The following is a 22,431-nucleotide window of genomic DNA, read 5'->3' as shown; positions in this document are numbered from 1 at the left end:
ACGAGAGAGAGTTGGGAAGAAGAATGCGACGACTCCTCAGCGGGGAAATGTGAGTGGGTGAGAAATCTCATGAGTCGTAAAACTTTAATTAAAGATTTCACAGCAAAATTCTGGTGATGAGCAAGCTGGGAATAAAAATGGGTGGGCGACGTGCCCGAAAAGATAAGGAGGGCAAACAGGACAGGGAAGTTGAAGAGGGATGGAAGAAATGACAGCATGGGAAAAAAAGAAAAAGAAAAAAGTGATGGGGGAAGCAGGAGATAGTGGCCTAGAGACATTAGTCAAATACAAGACGTCTCATTGCAGAGTCCAAACAAATTACGGCAGCAGAAGCGTAACAGGACAAAATCTGATTTGATGCGTCAGCAGAGATAGACAGTAACATCGGATAAGAAAGTGCGTATAAAAAACTCCCAGAGTATCCTACAAAATGAGTCCCTACTTATCTCGCTATCTGACCTTCCATTAACACGCACATATATAAATAAACATACGCATCTGAGAGAAAGTCGCAGCTTTCCTGGGCTGCTGGGTTCATGAATAACTCAGATTATAAGGGGAGTACATATTTCCATACGGATCACTGCCGGTTTTATTATTCTCAGCTATTCAGCTGCGAGGCGAGACGCCGCTCCCAGACTGGCCTATTTTCTTCGAGAGCCAGGAAGAAGGCAGCGGGTGATTTTGGTCTGACTTATAGCTCCCAAACAGAGACTTCAGCCCTCTTAAGTCAGGCACTCACTAGAAGGCTCTCAAAATCCTCACCATGGTGATCCAACCACAACTCTCCAGTCATTTCTCATCCTGTTACCATAATGGCAGGCATACTAAACAACTTTTTAGACTCCGTCGGCAACTGCAGCGCTGTGGTTTAAGTGGCCAAGCATTTTGAACAGAACATCAAAATGACATTTCTGGCTCGAAGTAAACAGCTGAGGAAGATGATTGTTATCTTGTCAAGTGTGCTAGTGTCTGAAGTGCGCACTCCGCTCGCGCACTAGACTCTGCAGGGTACGAGGAGTGGAAGACCTGAATTGAAATCGTCCTGGATTCGCTATCAGGAATGCTTTATATTGTTTCGCAGGAAGCTACAGGCGTATCTGATTTGGATTCGTGTTGGAAGAAAGATATGGAGGTGCAATGCTAACATGATCATATCAAAATAGCCTGAAGCTATGCTATTCAGGATTGATTGACCAAAAGATCCTATTTATTTATGTCAATCACATACATGATAGATCAGGTCTCTTGCCAGCAAGAATGTTCTAATGGTTGCTAATTTAACTTTTTCCCTGCCATTGACGGAAATGTCCAGCTTTCCGTGTTTTCACTGTTATACTGTAGGGGGCGCTGTTACGCATCTTCTGAAAGAGTACTGAATCTCCTGATCAAAACACAGGCGAAGAAGAAGGAGAAGCAAGCGATATCATATGTTAGCATATGCATATGTGTTAAGTAACGTGATCATCAACATTAAACAGCATATAAATCGAGACTGCCTAATGTTACTGAATGAAATGTCGACCCAGGATGATCTCTAGGACTGTGAAGCATTAGGGGTGATGGACTCGATCTAATCTATCTGTGTTTTGATATCTGGTCTGGACATTTTCTCAGCTTTTTGTTCAAAATATAGTTTTTTTGTTCTTAATATGGAACCTATCCACATTCAAGTGTTGATAAAAAATGAATGCATGAACCCTGAATTAAATGTTCTTTCTTTTGATATATTGCATATTCAGATATTCAAACAACAAAATATTCTAGGGGCCATGAAAGTTTTGTGAAAATTATAAAAAAAAAAAATGCTGGTGGGGAAAGAGTTAAATCCAGAGGCTTATGGGCACCCAGTAGGCTTGTTCAAAGTTTTGTTAACAAGACCTAACTCTGTATTGTACTCAAGGTCACAATGAAGGTACTGCCCTTCCCAAAACTGGGGTGTGTTAAAAGAAGCATGTAGCTAATGATGAGCATTCACACAGGCACATGCCAGCTAGGGCTGATTAGACGCCATCATCGTTTAACACAATGGCCACTGACATTTCTTGGGGCGAACGAAGGGGAAAAGTCGAGGCAAGCTTTAGGAACCTTCGGCAAGTTAGTATAGTGCAAATTATGGCTAATTACTCCTCCCTGCTGCCTGAACTCATTAGCCAAGAAAAAGGGCATATCCTGCTGACAGTCAAATTACTCCTGGCATCGTTGACATCACCTTTTAAAACCAATTAAATAATGAAAAAGGCAGGATGGAAAAGACAGGTTATGGACTTTTATGGAATGACGGACAACTGTTTGAGAGCACTTGATCTTGCCCAGTCAATCTAAAAAATGATGTGAAGCAAAAAATGACATTATGATAGAGACAACCATCCCTAAGAGGGCACACTAAATTTGGTATCAGCATAAATAATTGCTGTTTCATTCTAGCAGACCGCGCTCTTGCCTTGTCTCGTCTCGTCTTTAGTGCTAAAGCTAATGTTTGTTTTCAGAGAACTACAGGCCCCAAAGGGCGACGCTGATAGCTGAATTCTTATGGACTCAAATTAGTAGGTTGAAGTTGGCTTTCAAATATGAATTCAAAGCCCGAACAGCATGTGTTTAATGCCTTTATGACAACATTGGTCTCACAGTAGGTACTACAGTGCTACCATGGGACATCAATTACTTTTATGTAAAGCAAAGTTGGGGTTGAGGCTTGAACAACATTCTTATCAAGAATGCTCCTATTATTTCCTGCTCATATTAGATGTACCTAATGGTTAGGATTGCAGGTCATGGTTTGCCTTTTTTAATGGCATAGTGGAGTAAAGACAGAACTGTCGGCTGGGATTTGGACTTGACCTTGGTTGGACTCAAATCAGGGTTAATGTGAGCTAAAAGCTTTTGTCCGGAGCACGCGAACAACCCACTGCACCATGTTTAGGATTGGGGATATGGGACTGGGGCTTGAACTGGGGTCTCAGTGAACCAACTACGCTTATGTGTCCAAAGCATGTACAATGAAAATAATAAATGATTAACACATGGGTTTTCAAAGTCAGAGACAATGGGCCTCTCTTTTGACACAACATGCACAATGGCGCACTGCACACACAGTTTGTTTGCACATCAATAATAACAGCCTAATAATGCGCCTAATGCATGATATGTACCTGTAATTGCCTTTACCTTGATTACAATTGTCATCCATCCAAACATTACTAGCGCGACACTATAGCTTTATCCAACCGAGAGCTGTAGTTTGCGTATCATTATGCTCATGCAGCGGTTGGGTGTTTTGAGACGCCATTCAGTCTATATTTCACAGCATGATGAGAAATGACTTGGGCTGCTCTGAAACAATCACAGAATAGGAGAGAGATCGTGCTTTAAAGCCAAACACACTATTCTCTCCACCATCTCTGATGAAATCAGCTGGGTTTTCTCTGCATTAGGGCTGTTTTTGGACTGATTGTTTGAATGCATTTGCATCCTTGGACTTGGACTTTTCAGGAGTTTATGGTTTAAAAGCATCTAATTGAAAACAGAGGAGTGGAAACATAACGACATCTCTTGTGAAAAAACTTGCTTCTTTTCACTTTTTAAAAGTAATGTTTCCTCTATAGGGCCCTATTTTAACGATCTGAAACGCAAGTATCAAGCGCGAAACGCAAGTAACTTTGTGGGCGGGTCTTGGGCGCTGTTGCTATTATACCGGCGGGATAAATGACTCTTGCGCCCGACGCAAATCTAAAATGGGTTGGTCTGAAGTAGCTTCATTATTCATAGGTGTGGTTTGGGCGTAAACCAATCAGAGCGACATCTCACATTCCCTTTAAGAGCAGACGCGCTTTTTCCATGGCGGATTGCTATTGTAACGGTGGATTTGCCAGGCGCGCGCCAGGAGCGGTTCACAGCCGAGGAGACCGACGTTCTCGTCAGGGGCGTAAAAGAGAGAGAAGTTACAATGGGGATGGTTAAACAGGCGTATGATAATTTGGGTAATGTGTAAGCTAGATGTATGCTTTTATAATAAATTATCTATCTATCTATCTATCTATCTATCTATCTATCTATCTATCTATCTATCGTTCTATCGTTCTATCGTTCTATCGTTTGATTTGCAAAAATGAAAACCGCTGCTTCTGTGTAGATGAGACACACGTTGTGCACACGCTACATTGATTATGGCCAAGCATGCGCCCTTAAAATAGCATATGAATAACATGCGCAACGCGGCGGATTCCGGATTGCCGGGTCAGTGGCGGAAATGTTTTCTGAAACTGCAAAATAGCACCAGGGAACGTTTGCGCCGGAACACGCCTCCTCTTTGCGCTGAACCGCCCCCCTCCCCCCCCCCCCGGGAGCGCAAGTGTATTTCCTAGTTTACCGACGTGCGTCTGTGGAGGGAAAAGTCCGCTGTGCGCGGGTGCAAAATAGGAATGATACATGCGTCGGTGTACAAAGTTAATTGCGCTGGGTGCAAGATAGGGCCCATAGTGTGTTTATTGAAATTATTAATCATTAAATAATTAATTAACAAAAAAATTACCACTCTGCACGCCCTACACCTTGAAAACCTCTAGATTAGCATATTCACACCACAAATCTTTTTTGCATGGTTCTCAACTATACTTACTTGACACCATGGTAGTTTTTGTATCTTTTTTTTTCAGTGTTGGTTGTTTTTGTTTGTTTTTCCCCCTAAAGATTTAATATAGATTGTTATTGACAAGTTGACAATGACTGTCACATGCAATCTCACATGCCACAATTTTAGGATGACTTTGTATCCTAGATCAGGAGAAAAAAAAAAAAAAGCCAAAACAAAAGAGTCATCCATTCCTCTCAGCTATCATCCATCATGCTGTTTGATCGCTGAGACTGGAACAAATTGCGAAGAACCTTAAGAGTCCTTTCCTATCTGTGTCATTTCTGATACAGACAATCCATTTGTTTATAAAATTGCATTTTAAACCCTGCACAGGTTTAGCAAATGTTTTTGATTATTTCAGCCATATACCCATTTATGTTTGCTTTGCCTTGTTTAACTCGAGCGCATCATGCCTCTGTCCTTGAGAACGGGGGATATTTTGGCTGATGTTGAAGAGCACGTTTGCAGAGGCCTCCAGGCTGAGCTCCGACGGGCTTCAGTTGTGCAAAGGAGCAGCCGGTGCCATTCAGCTGTCAAGTCTGAACTAAGCGAAATCCATTCAACAATGAGAATGTTCATTGAACATGCATTTGCGTGACAGTGATTGCAAGTATAATCCATACAACGTTAGCCTTTGTGCTTCGGGTATCAAGATGTCATAAAACTCATTGTGAGCATCTCATAAATTCCTGTAAGACGGGATGAAACATTTTTGGATGTTCTCTCGGGTTGCTAAGAAACCCAACAGCATTTAAAGTTCCACGAGAGCACCTGAAGGGCAAACAATGGGAAGACCGCCATCAATAAAATCCCCACCTACTTTTAGCGCTCTGTCTTCATTTGTCTGGACGACATAAACCAAGAGGATTTAGATAAATCAATACTCCAATGATTCACGCTCACGCAGCCGTGACGTCATCTAAATTGGCAACAGTGACCAATGCTAAAAAGCACCAGTCCGAGAGGAAGAAGGGAAATAGGCTCTTTCATCAGTTGATAGACTTCCCTTGGCTGCCCGGAAACTTCTAACAGCCAATCCAGCTGTGTTGTCCAGGAGTAGCCGTATCTTCCAGACATTAATTGCTAATGTTTACCCTTTCCTCTGGGCCTAATTTTCAGAGCAAATGATCACTTGAACTCCCACCAAATTGTGGAAATAGAGGCTGACTCCGCAAATACCAATTTGCTAATTAGCCGAGCACATCCAACACTGCTTCGGAAGGAGAAGCGAGTCGTTTTCTGCCATATTTATCAGTTCTAATTTGCGGCGAAAACAATTGCCATACTGCCCTGCACCTTATTGCATCACGCTAATGAGCATTACACCGACACCTCTGCCACAATAATTTTGATTATTTGTTGCGGCCTATATAGCAGATTAACCTTTCGTTCATCTACGTTTCTTTGCAATACACATGCGATTGCATAACGAGGCCTGAAGTATGGCGGTAGTCCAAAGCACTGCTTCAGCATTTTTGTCAGCGCATTCATTTTACACTGACCCTCTTTGCACCCGCAGCATTTTGATTGATGGGTCGCACTTATATTGTACATGACAAAAGACACTGTCACTAGTGAGAGAATGCAATATACAAAAAAAAAAATTTATGCAAAGCCCATCAGGAGAGCATCGGCACAGCACAGCATGTGTTTTCTAATGAATTCCACTCATCTTGACCCTCTCGCGAGTAGCTACTGTAGAGAGATCAGGGTATCCAGGTTCTTTAATATTCTGCACGCTTTGTTTGACACACTTCCCATGAGGATGCCACATTGGGGCAAGTATGGAGTTGGGCCTCAAGTCACGTCAACGTCTTTGGGAAAAGATGATGAAATCTTTTCATCTTCCCTCCTCGTGTCTCTAGGCATAATACAACCAGTCTGCTTAGAAACACAATGTGACTTATTTCCATGCACCTAAAATATTATTATATAATTTAGCTGTGGTTGTATCTTATTTCTCAGTTAATTCTACAAGCCCAGATGGAATCTGTGCCCGCAATTCCACAGTTCTACTCGCCCACAAACTCATGCGAGTTCAATTATCTATATTTTGACTAATTTGATTGTGCTTTCAGATTTCCAAAAAGAGCACTAGGAGGAAACTCAAACCAACATGCCGCCATACTTCAGGCCTTGTTATGCAATCCCATGTGTATTGGACAGAACATGCAAACGTCATGTTAAAGAAGACCTTTTGGCTCAGTCAGGACTCAAACCAGGTGCTTTCAGGTAACAGTGTTGCTCAATGAGCCACTGTGGCTGCCCGCATTTTCCACCACATTAATTCCACAGCTATTTCCCCAAACTCACCAGAGTAAAAAGAAACACATTCCATCATGTTGATTAGATTGTCATTAAGTATGATAAAGTGTCTAACAGAATATTTTGCTTTGCTAACTGATCAAGGCATCAAGGGGTTATCATTAGTCTCGCATAGCCATACCTTCAGACTGACGGCAGAACGTCTAGACTCTATCACAGAGTTCATTGGCCAAGGGGACGTCTGACCTACATGTATAATAAATTATTCATTCAAAGAATGTTGTGCAAGTTTACTGCAACAATGGAGCCTCAAACTTCACATAAGTTTGAAACCCCAGCGTTTAGTTGATCCTGATAAGCGCTCATTGTCACAGTTGCAAACACGGTGGCTTTCCTCTTCCGTGAGGGGGTTTGGCATCACTACGGATTTGTTTCCAGGTTGGACCGTTAAAGAACGTTACACACACGTCTCCCAGACATCCTGTAGAATTCAACCAATCACAAAACGACTTTGAAAATCCTGAAGTGTTTCCAGTTAAGTGTGCCATACGCATCAGGCGTTCAGCCAACGGTCCGTGGGCGTTACGTCTGAGGATGAGACTAGATTAGCATAATCCTTTTAGATTGACATCCATTCAAATATCTAATTGATTTTTTGTAAGCAACATATAAATGACAAGTATTTCATTATATTATCATAGAGGTTTTTGCCAGTGGCTGATTTTTTGTTAGACTCTTATGGGTCATTTGCATGATCCCGTTTTTAACTAAAATTGAAAACGACGGCGTTTTGAGAGCCAGAAAACATAAACTTTTGAAAACGGGTTTCAAAGTGCACGTTTTTGAAAATGATACCGTTATCATCTCCGTGTAAACTACAAAAATGTGAATCTGTGAAAACTGTAACGTTGTGCGCATGTGTGTTACGTGTTCATTCTATAGACACGTAGTGTTTCTTTACAAAGTGACATCGCCATCTACTGGCCTGGCATGAATAATACAACGCTTTTAGTCGTTTTCACAGATCCGTGAGAACGGGGATCGTTTTGACAACGTTGACGTCTATCCGTGAAGAATGCAAAGGAAAAACTTTTCAGTTTTTAGTGCATTGTTGTCATATAAACGTACCCTTAAAAAGCATGAAATTGACTTCACTCCTCAGGATGGGTTTGGGACTGTGGGTATTGTTGTGATGATCAGTGTAGTCATATACGGCTCAGGTGTTTGAAAACATGTCAGTTTTCACATTGTACCTGGGCCAACTGCTACTGAGATGAATGGGAATGCTAACAAACAGCTTTCTCCAGGTATTACAGACCACCTTGAAACAGTAGCTAGCTTAGTATTAGCACAAAGATTAGGAAAACCAAGCTGTGTGACTTGAGCAAGCCAATAAAACTTCCCTCTCACTCTCTCACTGCCTGCGTGGACACATCGACAGCCAATGACAATGACGTCATGTTTTGACGATACTCTGCGAACTCATCAGTGCCAATTAGTTCTGCTCTGACTGGGAGCACAGATAGCAATTATACTCTCCCTTTCTGGAAACTTACAATCAAGATGAGGCAGCTTGATAAAGAATCGAGTGAAATGTTTTATGACACCGAAACAAATCAGAAGAAAGGTATATTAACATATATATAAAGATATAAAGAGGGGTCAAAAATGATAATCATTTTTTTTTTTCTTAATTTCGTTTGATTTGAGTTGACATGGAAAAAGCCTGATGATCAATGTTATCCAGCAAGATAACTTCAGTGTTTCCGTGTTTTTATACATTTGCTTATTTGATTAGAAATAGTAGTGCATAATCTTAAATATATATAAATCATTTTGCATCATATGCTGAATGTCTCAAAATCCTAAACCTTTCTGTTTATGGTTTAAATTAGATTTCAAATCTCAGATTTTTAATGTGGTCTCAGACTTTTAGACTCCACTGCGCATATTCACTGAAGATAAATATTGTCCATTAAGCGCATTTAGTCAAAAACGGAGCAATGTATTACAGGCTTCCTATTACGACTCTGATTTCCAGATGGAATCAAATGACTCATCTTAAGAAACAAACGGCAAGTGGTAGCTAATGAAGGACTGGATGAAACGGCCTTTAATCAAGCATACGTTACTTCTATAATTTGAACATCAAACCACACTCTACATAAGCAGTCAGACAATTGTGTAATTGCCACACATGCAAATGCCCAGATGAAGACTATTAAAGGTGGAATGATTAACTGCTCCAGCTAACGCATTAAAGTGTTATCTTTATATTTCACATCTGGCTGGGTATTAAAATCTTATCGACATCCAGGTGTAAACACCGTCAAATCCCCACGGATATCCACTGGGAGAGTAGAGGCCTAGACGCATAGGAGTTCAGCGTAGAGTAATTGTTGCTTGGCATTCGGAAATGTCAAAAGGATCGCATTTACAAATTCGGTCAGGTACCGAGAGATTGCGTTTTATCAACATACAAATGAACAGCCTGTGATATTTTCATGCAACGTTCAGCTTCAGTCTAGAATACTAAGCCAGACGTGCTGGGGAGTTTCTGGTTAATCAATGAAGCAGATCTGTCATGAATGATAAGAGAAAACAGTCAAATCGGATGAGAAAACAAGAGTCTAAGAGATGAATGACATATTTACAGATAACTGCCACCTGAAAGCTATAAGTAGGGATGTGAAAAACTATATATTTTCATCCACTTCTCTTCAAGAAGCCTTGCATAATTAGGGTGATTTAGGGTCATGGTTTGAAAATATAATAGTAATTGTCTTCAAATGTATTTTATAGTGGTCATCTTGTTATAAAAAAAAAAAAATATATATATATATATATATATATATTTTAAAGCTACAATATTAAAATAAAATAATTTACATTGTTATATTTATATATTTATTTATTTATGTATTTATTATATATATATATATATATATATATATATTTATATATTTATTATTATTATTATTAAATTTTTTTATTAAAGAACCCTTTCATAATTTAGTCTGGTTTAGGGCCAGCAATGGTCTTAATTTATTGTTAATTGTGGTGATTTTGTTGTAAAAGCGTGTTGTAAAAAACTGCTAAAAATATTTAAATATATTTAGAAATAGAATAATTACAAATAAAATTATATGAATTAAATTAAATGAAAAAGTAAAATAAATGATTAAAATAAAATCATTTAAAATGAAATATGAAAAAAACACATCAACTTCTAAACACTGCTGCTTTAATTTGAATATTTAAATATTTTCATATTAATATGGTATTTTAATAAATAAATGAAAACAATAACATATACAGTAAATAAAATACATTATTTCAATATTAAAGCTTTAAAAAGAATGCATTCACAATCGACTAGTTGACTGATGTGCTTTTGAGGCCGAGCTGTTCTGTATACTGTAATGCAAGTACTTTGATTTTGTAGAGAAAGTGTGGCAACAATTATTCTACAATCAAACTACAATTAAAGTTGATAACACTTGATGCACGAGCACAGCCTGACAATTGAGCATTTCAATTAGACAGAGAATTATCTTAGTGTGGGTTACACTTAAAGAGCATTTCTCTTTGTCACATCCATCAATTACAAGCCCAGGTGGGCGTCATAAACAAAGTGAAATGGAAAATTGTGCCACCCTCGGCCTGAGATGACATAAAAGTGAATTGTGCACATGCTGCGGTGTGTACATAAGCTTTATTACCCATAAAATGGTGCGCCACAAAATTTTTGAGGTTGCAGCAACTTATCATGTAACGACCATCTCTCTCAAGCCACAAATGACTCGTCGATAGCAGTTAAACAGACCCAAGAACGGAAATTACAAATGATGTCACTTTCAAACAGGGAAACACTGTCCACTTTTGCAGTAGCACAGTGTGTAACAGCTGATGGAAAACGTCCATTTACAGTGTATGGGGTGAGACTGGGGCTTGTTGTCACAGTACTCACAATGGCATGTAACTATAAAGCTGGATACAAAATTCCACAAAATCTCTTAAATACAATAATATTTTTCATTCCACATTCCAATCAACCCATCTGATTTGAGGGACAAGTTTACAGTTTATGTCAAATTTAGGTTTATAGCCAGGGTTAAGTGCTTCTACATCAGTGTTATTCACCCATCATTTCCCTCTGATTTTAGGGGTAAGTTATGGGTAGGGTTGGTTTAGAGGTAGGGATAGCATTACATTTTCGTACAGGAATGTTGTTCCAGTATCAACAAAATATTGACCCAGGAACGCGTCTAACTCTGCAAAATCAGGACGTCGGTTTTTTTATATGTTTTAATTTATGTACATTTTTAGCATTATACATTGTATTATATTACCTTTGCATCAAATTACAAAATACTAGTTAACACTACTGCGATGGTGTTTCTAATACAGTGGCTGTGGGAGTGACAGTAAATGTGACCCTTTCCTCTCTTCTGACTGCCATTATCATTATTTATCATTTTGCCCCTATTGTTATTTTCTCTTTTTGAAAGTCATGAAAACACCATATAATAACACTATATACTTTTTATCTTATATATGCTTTCTTATCACAAGTTCAGTATGGAGTGCCACAAGGCTCAGTACTAGGACCATTGCTTTTTACCCTGTGTATGCTTTCTTAACTGGAAACATAAAGTTAGCTAAGCTTTCAGATAATGAATGTAAAAACAAAATGTTAATACAACAAATTTAGCATGGAAATGAATATGGGGTAGCCAATAAGAAATGTGTTAACAGATGTATACCATTCAAAGACAGTGTGTACACTGGAGCACTATATTTGTTTTGCGTTAGAGATTTAGATCTCTGGTCACATCAAAGACCACATGCACATACAATACAATGATACATTTTAAAGTCATATAACTTAATTGTCTAAGATTCCAGGCCCCAATGTACTCTAGACTAAAGTTATTCCTGTGGAACAAGGAGGTTGAGGAAAATGTCCACCTCGATTGCCACCAGATGTCAAGACACACACAAAAAAAAACGGTGTCTGTCAAATCGTCTGAAGGACTGGCAGCTCCCTCATGCAATCACACTGTCCTCAGACAGTTCCTCCCATACCAGCTGCAGGAACACAAACACACGGAGAAATGTACCTTTCCTTGCATGGATAGTCCCGTCAGAAAAAAACCTTCCCTCTAAATTACCTGGCTGGGCGAGGGAATGAGGAGTGACTGATGACGAGTCATGTGACGGCTTGCCCTTCACACGGGGCGAAGAGATATAATGACTTTGAGACTTCCAGAGAGAAAGAACATGGAAAGGAATGTGTGAGCGCGAAGAAGCGAGCGTGAGGACGAGCGAATAGGTGCGAGAGAAAGGATGTGTGAGTGAGAAACTGAGAAAGTGCAGAAAGAAGAGGAAGAGAGATGACAATGGCTGACAGTGCTGAATCCACGTCAAGGTTCTTATGGCTCTTTCACCCCGCAATATCTGCCAACTTCCTGTCAGAAACATGCATGCATCTTTCAGCCTTTCATATGTCTTGTTTTAAGCATAAGCCTCATAAACATTTTGAGTTATGTTTAAAACATGAAAAATAACTGCCATTGGGGTCAGAAAATATTAACAAGACTTGATTTTAATGTTATTTTTGGATATTTAGGAAGACAAGAATCTCTTACTAATTAAGATTAAGATTTTATTTTTATGTGTACTGCTGAAGAAAAATGGTGGTCAAATTGTTTAAAAATGCTATTCATTTAGCAGGGTTATTATAGGCTAAAACAAGAAACAGCTTGCAAATGTGGTAATCAAAAATATAATGACATTAAAATAAGTCTTAAGTAAATCTGTCTTGTTTTTGGTATATTTAGATTTTTATTTTTATTTTGTCAGAACAATTAAATGATACAAAAATATTTTGTTTTTTATTTTTTCGTAGAGTACATATTTTGGGCACTGTTCGTTTTTGGTAAAAAAATAAATAAATGTAAAAAAAAAAAGAGACTTGCCAATGGAGTCAGAAAAAAAAAGACTTGATATTTGAATGTTAGGATATTGGTTGATGTTGTTTTTGAGTGGAGCACAGTGGACCAACACCAGCCGATGACCAACACAGACTGTGGAAACTTCACACTGGACTTCAAGCATCTTGGATTGTGTGCCTCTCCATTCTTCCTCCAGACTCTGGGACCTTGGTTTCCAAATCAGATGCAAAATTTGCTGTCATCAGAAAAGAGGACTTTGGTCCACTGTGCTTTATTAAATCCAGAGTCAACGCAGCCGTCTACCAGGACATTTTCAGAGCACTTCATGCTGACTTCATTTTCCAGCAGGATTTGCACCTGCCCACACTGCCAAAAGAACCAAAACCTGGTTCAATGACCATGGTATTACTGTGTAATTACTGTGTGATTTCATGTAATATTCTAATTTATTGAAATCCTGTTTTCGTGGGTTTTATGAGCTGAAAGCCCAAATTATGTACAAATAAACAACTAAATACTTGAAATCGTTTAAGTTGTGGGCCCTGAATCTATAATCTATGGAAGTTTAACGTTTTGAATGGAATTATGGAAATAAATAAACTTTTCCATGATATTCTAATTTTTTGGAAAGGGTCTATATATATATATATATATATATATATATATGTGTATATATATATATATATATATATATATATGTATATGTATGTATATGTATGTATATGTATATATGTATATGTATGTATATGTATATATATATATATGTATGTATATGTATATATATATATGTATGTATATGTGTATATGTATGTATATACAGTGAGGAAAATAAGTATTTGAACACCCTGCTATTTTGCTAGTTCTCCCACTTAGATATCATGGAGGGGTCTGAAATTGTCATCGTAGGTGCATGTCCACTGTGAGAGACATAATCTAAATAAAAAAATCCAGAAATAACAATGTATGATTTTTTAACTATTTATTAGTATGATACAGCTGCAAATAAGTATTTGAACACCTGAGAAAATCAATGTTGATATTTGGTACAGTAGCCTTTGTTTGCAATTACAGAGGTCAAACGTTTCCTGTAGTTTTTCACCAGGTTTGCACACACTGCAGGAGGGATTTTGGCCCACTCCTCCACACAGATCTTCTCTAGATCAGTCAGGTTTCTGGGCTGTCGCTGAGAAACACGGAGTTTGAGCTCCCTCCAAAGATTCTCTATTGGGTTTAGGTCTGGAGACTGGCTAGGCCACGTCAGAGCCTTGATATGCTTCTTACAGAGCCACTCCTTGGTTATCCTGGCTGTGTGCTTCGGGTCATTGTCATGTTGGAAGACCCAGCCTCGACCCATCTTCAATGCTCTAACTGAAGGAAGGAGGTTGTTCCCCAAAATCTCGCAATACATGGCCCCGGTCATCCTCTCCTTAATACAGTGCAGTCGCCCTGTCCCATGTGCAGAAAAACACCCCCAAAGCATGATGCTACCACCCCCATGCTTCACAGTAGGGATGGTGTTCTTGGGATGGTACTCATCATTCTTCTTCCTCCAAACACGTTTAGTGGAATTATGACCAAAAAGTTCTATTTTGGTCTCATCTGACCACATGACTTTCTCCCATGACTCCTCTGGATCATCCAAATGGTCATTGGCAAACTTAAGACGGGCCTTGACATGTGCTGGTTTAAGCAGGGGAACCTTCCGTGCCATGCATGATTTCAAACCATGACGTCTTAGTGTATTACCAACAGTAACCTTGGAAACGGTGGTCCCAGCTCTTTTCAGGTCATTGACCAGCTCCTCCCGTGTAGTTCTGGGCTGATTTCTCACCTTTCTTAGGATCATTGAGACCCCACGAGGTGAGATCTTGCATGGAGCCCCAGTCCGAGGGAGATTGACAGTCATGTTTAGCTTCTTCCATTTTCTAATGATTGCTCCAACAGTTGACCTTTTTTCACCAAGCTGCTTGGCAATTTCCCCGTAGCCCTTTCCAGCCTTGTAGAGGTGTACAATTTTGTCTCTAGTGTCTTTGGACAGCTCTTTGGTCTTGGCCATGTTAGTAGTTGGATTCTTACTGATTGTATGGGGTGGACAGGTGTCTTTATGCAGCTAACGACCTCAAACAGGTGCATCTAATTTAGGATAATAAATGGAGTGGAGGTGGACATTTTAAAGGCAGACTAACAGGTCTTTGAGGGTCAGAATTCTAGCTGATAGACAGGTGTTCAAATATTTATTTGCAGCTGTATAATACAAATAAATAGTTAAAAAATCATATATTGTGATTTCTGGATTTTTTTTTTTAGATTATGTCTCTCACAGTGGACATGCACCTACGATGACAATTTCAGACCCCTCCATGATTTCCAAGTGGGAGAACTTGCAAAATAGCAGGGTGTTCAAATACTTATTTTCCTCACTGTATATGTATATGTATATGTATATGTATATATATATATATGTATATGTATATATATATATATATGTATATGTATATATATATGTATATGTATATATATATATATGTATGTATATGTATATATATATATATGTATGTATATGTATATATATATGTATGTATATGTATATATATATATATGTGTATATGTATATATATATATATATATATATGTATATGTGTATATGTATATATATATATGTGTATATATATATATGTATATGTGTATATGTATATGTATGTATATGTGTATATGTATGTATATGTGTATATGTATATATATATGTATATATATATATATATATATATATATATATATATATATATATGTATATGTATATATATATATATATATATATATGTATATGTATATATATATATATATATATATATATGTATATGTATATATATATATATGTATATGTATATATATATATATGTATATGTATATATATATATATATATGTATATGTATATATATATATATGTATATGTATATATATATATATGTATATGTATATATATATATGTATATGTATATATATATATATATATGTATATGTGTATATATATATATATATATGTATATATGTATATATATATATATATGTATATGTATATATATATATATATATATATGTATATGTATATATATATATATATGTATATATATATGTATATGTATATGTATATATATATATATATATATATATGTTTATGTATATATACTGTATATGTATATGTATATATATATATATATATATATGTGTATATGTATATATATATATGTATATGTATATATGTATATATATATGTATATGTATATATGTATATGTATATATATATATATATATATATATATATATGTATGTATATGTATGTTATTTTTAAGTATATTTTATCCTGAAAAAAGACAAAAATATGAAAAGAAAATAATTTGTATTCATATTTTAATATGTATAGTGTACATATTTTGTGTAGTGTTAATGAAGAATGGTGGTCAAATTGGTAAAAAACTAAAATCCTACTCATTTATCAGGTTTATGTGGTTTGTGGGGCGAAACTACTTTCCCCATAATTCTCAGTGGCAGTGTGAAATTTATAAAATGAACATGTTTATAAAAAAAAACATAGATAAGATTTTATTTAAACACTAAAAAACTGCCTGTCAGAAAAAAAAAAAAAAAAATCCTAAAAGGAATATGAAATTTCCCAGTGTACAAGCCTAATTGCACTTGGGAACATCCCAGAAGAACTGGAATTCAGCAGAACATTTTCATCTTACATTTTCAGCATATGCTTGTAGCATGCCTTCTGAACGATATGTGCTCGAACAGCAGAACACTTTTGTTGTGTTCTGTAGTGCATGTGTCCAATTACATCAGCGTTTGTTTGATCGCAAAACCACTTGTGATTTTTACAGTCCCACAATCCATCTGGTAGCCCATCCCACAACACACCGCAAATCAGATACACGTGCATCGATCACTGACAAACAAACATCCCATTATGCATTACCTGGAGAAAAAAAAAAAAACATTGCAGAAATAGATCCCAAATGATTATACTGCAAATCACTCTATAATGACTCATGTTTTCATCAGTGAAAGAGCAAAATTAGGCTTGGAGGATTTCATTAGAAAAACAAAATGTCAAGCCATCCATTATCAGTCGTAATTCGAGCACATATCGTTCAGAAGGCACGCTATGAGCATATGCTGAAAATGTAAGACTTTGGCACCCCATTTCACATGAATTGAATCAATAGCTTGGATAATAAAGTCGTAAAAGATGATGTGGAATTAGAGTTTTTCTTTTATTGCACTATAGAGAGGATGTAGAAGCTGTTCATTCTGGTATGGCAACGAGTGAGAGAAAACAATACATCGTCACCACTGACAATTAGATCATTAATTATACTTGGAGCTACAAATAATTTGCTGATGTGTACAGCGTTTACAAGTATGTGCATTTCCATATGTGTTGCTGACATTCAGAGAACGTGCAGTCTATCCGAAGTGATATAATGAATATAAAAATAGTTGTTCATTTGTGTGTTGACAAAATGTTAAGAAGTAAGTCAAGAACATGTCTAGGACTAAATTCATTCCAAATGAAAAATGTTATAGACAGTTGATTTTGTGTGAAATTGTGTGCATTGTGATATGAGTATCTAAAAAGCATATATGGTAAAATGCAAAGGTCCTAGTACTGAGCCTTGTGGCACTCCATACTGAACTTGTGTTTGACAGAGCACAATAGTTCTGTGAAAGAAAGATAGTAGTTAGAAGTTTGCTTGTTATTATAATGCTATATAGAATAGCATGTGTTTAGCTTAGCAACATGCCTTAGAAGCAAACGTGCCTGTGGCAACATTTTTGCAAAACGCAAAATACGTACATATCACTGCAGTTCCCAACAGAAATGAACACTAGAGGCAGTAAAACACCAAGCACTTTTAATCGTTTTCACACACAATTATGATTACAGGGGCAAATTTTGGAATAATAAAGACTTGTTTTCATGCGGTTCCTTGCACAATTATGTTATGACCTCAAAACACTTTTTACCATAGTGCATGATTTGAGTTTGCATCACTTAAAGGGTTAGTTCACCCAAAAATTAAAATTCTGTCAGTAATTACTCACCCTCATGTTGTTCCAACCGCGTAAGACCTTCGTTCATCTTCGGAACACAAATTAAGATATTTTTGATTAAATCTGTGAGCCTTCTCACTCCTCCATAGGCTTCTAAGACATAACTTGCTGGCCCAGAAAAGTTATTAAAGACATCGTTAATATAGTCCAAGTGACTCCAGTGGCTCAATCTTAAGTATATCAAGCGACGAGAATACTTTTTGTGCGCAAAAACAAACAAAAATAACGACTTTATTCCACTATTCATTTCCTTCTCTCTCGACCTCTAGTTGGTTCGCGTAGTGTTTTTGCGCAGCGCGTCTGTGTTACACGTCACCACGTAGGCTCACTATTGGCCGACGCCGGTCATGTGTGTGTTGCGTGATGACGTGCAACACAGACGCGCAGCGCAAACACACTACGAGGCCCAGAGAGAAGGAAATGAAAAGTGGAATAAAGTCGTTATTTTTGTTTGTTTTTGCGCACAAAAAGTATTCTCGTCGCATGATAAACTTAATGTAGTGCCACTGTAGTTACTTGGACTATTTTAACGATGTTTTAATAACTATTCTGGGCCGGTGAGTTTCGGTCACACTGGAAGCCTATGGAGGAGTCAAAATTCTGTCAGATTTCATCAAAAATATCTTAATTTGTGTTCCGAAGATGAACGAAAGACTTACATGGTTGGAACAACATGAGGGTGAGTAATTACTGACAGAATTTTCATTTTTGGGTGAACTAACCCTTTAACCAGCTCCATATGTTCGGTTTTACTGTCAAACTAATCTTGCTTGGTAGCTCAGCTGGTACAGAATTGTACTTGTGATGCGGAGAGATCGGGTATGAATCCCGTGAAAGACGAGTCACGACATAAGAGCTCAAAGACAAGAGTGGTTACGATTACGTTTTTATGTCACATTTGCTTTTGTTAACACTATCAGGTAAGTTTAGGGTTTAGTGTAGGTGTACGCTATTTTAAAATGGAGCATTAATCTTTTAGCGCCGCTCACCGGACATTTCAATTCAGAACTGTGGTTATACGAACAAACTCCAACGTAATAAAGCGTTGCCATATTCAGTGAGCCACTCAAAGGACATTTCACTTTGAAACAGTCGCGAAACGTGCACGACGCAGTGTATTTTGCCTTTTGCAAAAATAAATTTTTCCAATGAGCCTGGGCTGCTTAGAAGGCAGCTGCCTAAGTAGGCATTAGACAGCGAGGCAGCTCACTAGTCTGTGCCTTCTTGCCACTTGATTTGACATAATTCAATTTTATCTGATCATATGCTCAGCATGTTCATTTTGTCAACAGCACAAATTTAGGGATTTGTTTAGGGATGATTAGCAATGTCAGATGTAAAATTATACTATTATGCCGATTATTTCTGTCGTTTTCTTTTGTGTTCGTTTTCTCAGATCCCACTTATGGTAATTTCTGGCTCAATTGCCACTACACAAAACCCCCAAAAAGTCTGTATGTATACTAAAAAGCTCTTTAGAGGGGAAATAACATTAAGAGGGCTTTATGAGAGAGTGACAAGAGGACGTAAGGATTTATGTGACCTGGTAATGAAAAAGATTGCTAAAGTGTCATTCAGTCTGCTACTGCAATGATCCAATAATATGCGTCAAGCAGGCCCAGCAAGAAAGCTGGCATTAACAGCAATGATCACACTTAAGGGCCATCATGCAGTTATCAGGCCTGCATTAATTCTCCTCGCCACTGACGAGATTTACAATATCATTCCAACCAATGACGGAGGTTTCTGTGAAATCCACCACGGAGGCTGAAGCCGATTTGCACATAAATTAGGTTCACTGGATTTGCTAGATTTTTCCAATTTGTGGCACAATGGCAGGAAACTGATTGTTCTTATGGCTTGTTTATTTTTGGTTCTAGCCTAATCATAAGGAATAACACTGATGTAAGAGCAACTAACCCTGGCTGTAAGCCTAATCTTGACAAACTATAAACTTGTCTCTCAAATCTGATTGGTTGATTGGAATGTTGTTCCAGAATCAACAAAGATGTTGATCCGGGAACATGTTGTACTTGGTGAAATTTCGCTCGCCCTAGCCAAATGGTGGCAATTTTGTAGAAATTTGTACAATTTTATTCATATAAATTAGATAAACAATTAGAAAAAAGTGGACAAACTATAAATTAGCTATATATGGACACAAGGCTGCGTTGATTGCAAAATAATATATGGTAACACTTTAGAGCAACTAAATTGGTCAGTATTAGGTAACTACATACTTTCATTTACAAATTTATTATTCAAATTAAAAGTTGTATCTGTTAAAATTAGTTGATTGACCGAACATGAACTAACAATGAACAGTTAACCAATGTTTATAAAAAACAACAAATTCTGTAACAAATGTATTGCTCATTGTTTATTTATTTTATTTGAAATATCTTTTACATTATTTTTTAATCCCTTTAAAGTTTTCATTTTGACATTTCAGCATCTGCACTGAATTTCTTGGACCCGAGCAGATTTCAATCACTCGCCGAGTCGCTGTGCACACATGGACGCACATGCTTGTAACAAAACGGGGCGCTTTGCCCCAAATCTCCATTTGCTTCTGAAAATTAAAAAATGATTCCATGCTAGCATGTAGAAAATGTGCATCTGTGGTCACATAACAACCCCTTATGGCTAACTAATGGGCCTGAAATAACGGCTTCCACTCAACAAGTACAAAGTAATGAGTTCTAGCTAGCTACTGTAGCCAACAAGAGAGGAAGGGAGGGAGAGAGATCGAGAGAGGCCAAATCTCATCATGCATAATAGATTGTGCCAACAGCCTGCGTGGAGCTCTTGAGGCCCAGTGCTTCATCATTCCTGGAACGGCGCAACACGAGGGGACACCTGGGTTACTGAGGACGAATCTGAATGAGCTCGCGAGAGCAGGAGCGGAGAGGAACATACTCATCTGATGTCCTCTGCTCTTTTATCTTCAAATCCATCCAAGCTGACCTTTTTTTTTTTTTTTTTTGCTCTGGTATAACGGCACATCTGATCTGCGTTAAAAATAGTGTTCTTAAAGGGATAGTTCACTGCAAAATAAGGATTTTGTTGGAGTTTACTCACCCTCATATTTTGTTTTAAACCAGTGTGATCTTCTTTCCTTATAGAAGATAGTCAGCAGAATGTCATTAGCCGTGTTTCCATTACAGATTTGCGCAAAACTTTTGGGATATTTTCTAAATGTCGATTAAAAACTATTACGCAATGACGGCGTTTCCATTAACCGATGTAATGCGACTTAGGGTACGTTTACACGACAATGATAAGCTTAAAACAGAGAAGTTTTTCCTTTGAGTTTTCCGCGTACAGACGACACCATTGTCAAAACGATCCCCATACACACGGATCCGCGAAAACGACTAAAAACGCTGTATTCTGCTCCAGACCATTAGATGGCGATGAAACACTATAGACTGAACATGTAATACGCATGTACATGATGTCATCGTCTTCAGAGGTTCGCGTTTTTGTTGTTTACACAGAGACCGTTTTCAAAAACGTGCACTTTGAAACTCGTTTTAAAAAGTTCGCGTTTTCGGCACCAAAAACGCCATTGTCGTGTAAACGAACGGCCAAAACGCATACATTTTTTACTTTTTAGTTGAAAACGGTGTCGTGTAAACAGCCCCTAAGATGTCATTTTTTCCTCTTGCGATGTCATTCCAAAAATCATGGCAACGGATGTTAGTAGGTTCTCAGCCACCGCACTAGACATTATTTTGAATCACGTAGGCGTGTTATCCAAGCATTAATGGCAAGGAAAGTACCTTATACTTGGGAGCGGCACATATGAGGTGTTTCTCCCTCCTATCTGCTTCAAGGTCTTGATAAATTGTAGCATTTCTTTGTTGTTTAGAATCCGGTATTCCCGTGATGCTTTTGTTTTTAATGAGTTTAATAAAGAACTCGGTCTTGTCTTCTGACCAAACATGCCGCGTCATCTTTAAAGAAAGATGACTTTTACATATGCCAGATGACCTGTTTCCATTGAAGTTTTGCGAAATATTCCTTTTTTTAATTGCCTGAAAAACCACCTCATGAGAGCGTAAACACTTTTGTGCGATATATGGGAGTTTTTGTGAAATTGACGTGTTTCCATTGGGCATATTTTCAGTTTACGTTTTTGAGTTTACAGTTTATGTCAAGTTTAGGTTTCTACAGCAGTGTTATTGTTTATACATATCATTTCACTTTGATTTTAGGGATAACTTATAGGTAGGGGTAGGGATATGATTTTTTGGACAGGAATGTTGTTCCAGGTTCAATAAAATGTGACTCAGGAACGTGTTTAACTTGGAAAAGTCAGGACGTGCAAAACAGAAACTTTCTGCTTCCCAGAGTGACGCTCTCACAGTGTTTGCGTACTTTATCACAGACGACGTGGATTATACGCAATATTTGTCAAATACACATATTATTTTCATGTAGCAACAGTGACACTT

This window comes from Rutilus rutilus (assembly GCF_951802725.1).
Source record: "Rutilus rutilus genome assembly, chromosome: 8".
Classification (NCBI taxonomy): Eukaryota; Metazoa; Chordata; class Actinopteri; order Cypriniformes; family Leuciscidae; genus Rutilus; species Rutilus rutilus.
The sequence above is the reverse complement of the archived record's forward strand: the minus strand, read 5'-3'. Positions refer to the sequence as shown.